Genomic DNA, 5,448 nt, shown 5'->3' with positions numbered 1-5,448 from the left:
ACCGACTGTCGCATCGGGTATCCTGCTGGAGGCAGTAATGTGATGTGAATGTGTGGACAGATGACCACGTCGCAGCCTTGCAAATCTCTTCAATAGTGGCTGACTTCAAGTGGGCCACTGACGCTGCCATGGCTCGAACACTATGAGCCGTGACATGACCCTCAAGAGTCAGCCCAGCCTGGCCGTAACTGAAGGAAATGCAATCCGCTAGCCAATTGGAAATGGTGCGTTTCCCGACAGCGACCTCCTTCCTATTGGGGTCGAAAGAAACAAACAATTGGGCGGACTGTTTGTGGGGCTGTGTCTGCTCCAGGTAGAAGGCCAATGCTCTCTTGCAGTCCAATGTGTGCAACTGACGTTCAGCAGGGCGGGTATGAGGCCTGGGAAAGAATGTTTGCAAGACAATTGACTGGTTAAGATGGAACTCCGACACCACCTTTGGCAGGAACTTAGGGTGAGTGCGGAGGACTACTCTGTTATGATGAAATTTAGTACAAAGAGCATGAGCTATGTTAATATGTGTTCTAGCTTGAGGCTTATCCACTGGAATGGTGATGGGCCAAGTTACACGGCTTGAACCAGCTGAGAAGCCCTGACTAGGCCTGAAAGCCCACCAATGGCCTTATAGATGGGAACCTGCAAAAGCAGGCCTGCATGATGGGTCTTAACAAAATGTGGTACAACTGTCAAATTGAACATAGCACCTAAGATGTAGAAATAATGGACAAAAAGAAATGGATAAAGTTTGGTCTAAAATGGAGTTTGTCTTTCAATAAGATGGCACACAGATCATAAGATGATATGAAAGATGATATGAAACTGATATGTTAATATTAAGATATTTTTGTATCAAGAGAGAGAAAAACAAGTTGTTGACAAAAACGGAAATGTCACAATCATGTGCAATAGCTAAAGCAGATATTTTTGTAACAATAAAAACAAGTTATTGACAATAACGGAAATTGCAAAATCTCTTGCAATAGCTAAAACGGAAAGGAGAGGTGGGTACAAATGGGCACCTGCCGGAAAGGAAAGTATGATTCAGAGGTTGTGCAATATTAAGAAAAAAAAGGGTCTTGCCATTGACTTGTATAGAGACCTGCGCCTATAAAAGAGATGAGATTTTGGCAGATCGTTGGAACTTTCCCCAACGCATCCTCAAAGGCAGAACTCTGTGCAGTTGAACCTAGAACTTGTCTGATGAATGTACTAAATTGAAGACTTGATTTTGGTAAGAATAAACACTTCATTTCTGGAAACTATTTCTGTCTTTATTTCTAATTCATTCTTTACCTGTCATTTGTTCTGCAAGGTAATCCACACACACTTAACACTCAGTCCCTGAACTAATTTGGGTAGGCTTTTAATAGAATATATGTGGGAACATAAATGGCCAAAGATTCACCTGAATCCAGATAGACAGAAAGCTGGGGTCATGGGAATTAGATTTGAACTGAGCCTTCTGATGCCTCCCCAGCAGCGATACCCATGGGAAGGGGTGTCGCTGGAATTCAGGGAGGCGGTCCACAAGATCATAGAAGAACAGACCCTCTGTACACCTCCGTGTGGAAGGATCCCACGGGGGTCTATAGAGGGGTAAATAAACAGCTACCAGGGCTTGAAGCTCACTGACTCTACGAGCTGAAGTAACTGCCACCAAGAAAATGACCTTCCAGGTCAAGTACTTCAGATAGCAGGAATTCTGAGGCTCAAAAGGAGGTTTCATCAGCTGGGTGAGGACGACGTTGAGATCCCCATGACACTGCAGGAGGCTTGACAGGGGGCTTTGACAAAAGCAAACCTCTCATGAATTGAACGACTAAAGGCTCTCCAGAGATGGCTTTTCCCTCTACAATGATGGTAAGCACTAATTGCACTAAGGTGATTCCTTACTGAGTTGGCCTTGAGACCCGACTCTGACAAGTGTAGAAGGTATTCAAGCAGGGTCTGTGCAGAACAAGAACGAGGTTCTAGGGCCTTGCTCTCACACCAAACGACAAACCTCCTCCACTTAAAAAAGTAACTCTTCTTAGTGGAATCCTTCCTAGAGGCAAGCAAGACACAGGAGACCCCCTCAGACGTCAACCCAGTAGTGAGAACAAGCAGCCTGCTTGTCCTCGGAGAATGAGAAAATCAAACAACTTATTATGATCTTCAGATAAGACTTTAGCAGTGGCGTACCAAGGAGGGTGGGCGGTGGGGGTGGTCTGCCCCGGGTGCACGCCGCTGGGGGGTGCTGCGGCGCACGCCTGTGGTCTCCAACTTCGCTAACTTCGTTCGTTCGCTGCAGCTCCCTCTGCCCCGGAACAGGTTACTTCCTGTTCCGGGGCAGAGGGAGCTGCAGCGAATGAGCGAAGGGGGGGGGGGGGGGGGAAGGTGTCATTTCGCATACAGAAAGCCAATATTCTTCTATTAAGAGTGGGGTACTCTTACCATATTTATTTGCACCATGGATTAGCTTTACTCCTTATGGCTATGGTTAATTAGAATTTGCTATACCACCATGACTAACTGGCAGCTTAGTGCTTTATAATATTTAAAAACAAATTTGAGAAAAAAAAGAAAGGAACTACAAAGTTTTAGAGGAAAGTGGATAGAACAGAGGTAAAGAGATACAGAGGGCTAAGAATAGTGGAGAGGAAAGAGGACAAAAAGAGGGAGAGCAACAGCAGGTTACCAGAAAGCTTCAATCTATGGAAAAGGCTTTAGCAAAAAGCCAGGTCCTTAGTTTTGTTTTTGAAAGCCTTAAAAGAGGTGTCTTACTATTGTTATGCTGTAAATAAAATTATAAATTTTATGTTAAACTGCTGTACACTCCCTTTGGACGAATTTCTTCATAAAGGCCGTTAATAAATCCCAATACATAAAACAAAATAAGTACAGTGTACATGAAACCCAGTTTCCTTTAGTAGATTCAGTCAAAGTTCTTGTTGCCCTCTTATGTAACCTATAATCTCCTAAATTGATATTGAGGCAAGCCTTTAAGAGGGAAAGCAATGTTAATCATCCGTAGTAGGTATTCTCTGAGAACAAGGAGGATATTTCCACACTGATGGGAATCTCTAACTACTAGGCTGTTCTGACAGGGAAACAAAAGGCCTACAACAGGTAAGGCTTAACAACCAATCAGAAAACTATCTTGTTTTTGGAATTTGTTCTCTTTGTGTGTGTGTTTTATTTTAAATAATCTGGAACAGAACCAATGGGCATGGGGGGGTGGTGTTGGATACCAGACCCCAAATGTTCTGGACTGTCTGAACAAACTGGCTTTTGCGTTGAGAACCTTGTTTTACACAGTAATGCAAGGTAGATGTGTAGACCAGTGGTTCCCAAACCTGGTCCGGGAGGCACCCCAGCCAGTCAGGTTTTCAGGATATCCACAATGAATATTCATGAGAGATTTGCACTGCCTCCACTGCATGCAAACCTTTCTCATGAATATTCATTGTGGATATCTTGAAAACCTGACTGGTTGGGGTGCCTCCAGGACCAGGTTTGGGAATCACTGGTGTAAAATGAAGCCTATGTTGCAACTCCACAAATTTCTTCAATAGAGGTTGACCTCGTGGGTTACTAACACAGCCATGGCACTGATGTTATGAGCCATAACATGTTACTCCAAGGTCAACCCAGCCTGGGTATAAGTAAAGGAAATGCAGGCTGTGAGCCAATTAGGCAGAGTGCATTTACTGATGGCAGCCCCCATCCTGTTGGGGTCAAAACAAGCAAAGAGCTGGGTGGACTTTCTATGGGCTTTAGTCTGAGCCAGTTAAAAAGCCTAGGCTTTCTTGCAGTCCAGAGTGTGTAGAGTGTTCACCTTGATGGGTATGAGGTTTCGGGAATAATGTTAGAAGGACAACTGACTGATTAAGATAAAAATCTGAAACCATCTTAGGGAGGAATTTAGGATGTGTGCACAAAAACACTCGTTTGTTGAACAACTCAGTATAAGGTAGATCAGCTACTAAGGCCTGATGCACACTGACCTTGTGGGCTTAAGTGACCACCATCAAAAACAAAACCTTCCAAGGTCAGGTACTTCAGATGGTAGGTATCAAGTGGCTCAAAAGGAACTTTAATCAGCTGGGTAATGACAATATTAAGATCCCATAACACTATGGCGGGTGTGATGGGAGGTATTAGTAAAAGCAAGCCCCTCATGAAGTGAACTGGAGGTTGAGCAGAAATGGGTTTACCGTCTACAGTGATAAGCTCTAATTGCACTAAGGTGAACTCTTACAGAATTGACCTTGAGACCTATTGCTGAGGTATATAGAAGTTATTCAAGCATTTTCTTTTGTGTAGGGCATGAAAAGGGATCTAGGGCCTTGCACTCAAACCAGACAGCAAATCCCTTCCACTTGAACCTTCTAGTGGAATCTCTCCTGGAAGCAAGCAGAACGCAAGACACATCCTCCAGCAGATCCATGGAATCTATCAATCTATAACCTCGCAACATCCAAGGACCAGGGATTGGAGGCTGGGATGGAAGAAGGACCCCTTGTTCTGAGTGGTGAGAGTCAGTAAGCATTCCAAGCTTCATGTATCTTCAAGTCTAGATCCAGATGCAGAGGAAACCAGATCCGCTGCAGCCAATATAGTACAGTGTGTATCATGGATCCTCTGCCTTGCTTGAGTTTCAGGAGAGTTTTCACAATGAGAGGCATAGGAAGATATGAATAGAGAAGACTCCTCCCCCAATCTAGGAGAAAGGTATCCGAGTCTTAGAAACCACACTGGAACAGAACTCAGGGACTTTGTTGTTGAGGTGAGTGGTAAAAATATCCACCAAGGGGGTGCTCCAGTCTTGGAAAATCTTCTGGGCATTGCCCATATTTGAGGGCCTCTTGTGTGGTTGCATGACTTGGCTTAGTTTGTCCACCAGACAGTTTTTCTTCCCTGCCAGGTAAGTGGTTCCGAATACTATCCCATGAGAGATGGTCCGTTGCCATATCCTGACTGCTTCCTGACACAGGAGAGATATGAACCTGTGCTTCCCTGCATGCTGACTGCATGTTTGGATAAGGATAATTTAGTTATCCAGCTGCTTCTTAAAGCCTTTGGAGCATTCCAAATATGTCTTAGCTCTAGGAGATTTATTTGATAATGCCTCTCCTGAGAAGACCATCCAGACCTTGGATATGCACCCCATCTATATAAGCTCCCCACCCTGGGGTGGATGCATCTGTCATCAGTGCCTTCTGGTGCTAGGGAATTTGGAATTGGTGTCCCACCTCCAAAGCTGCTGCAAATTACTACTACTACTACTACTTGACATTTCTAAAGCGCTGCTAGGGTTACGCAGCGCTGTACAATTTAACATAGAAAGACAATCCCTGCTCAAAGAGCTTACAATCTAAAGGACAAATGAACAGTCAGTCCGATAGGGGCCGTCAAATTGGGCAGTCTGGATTTCCTGAAAGGTAAGAGTTAGGTGCCGAAAGCAGC

The sequence above is a fragment of the Microcaecilia unicolor genome, chromosome 5 (genome assembly GCF_901765095.1).
Source record: "Microcaecilia unicolor chromosome 5, aMicUni1.1, whole genome shotgun sequence".
NCBI classification, from domain to species: Eukaryota; Metazoa; Chordata; class Amphibia; order Gymnophiona; family Siphonopidae; genus Microcaecilia; species Microcaecilia unicolor.
This window is presented reverse-complemented; position numbering follows the sequence as displayed.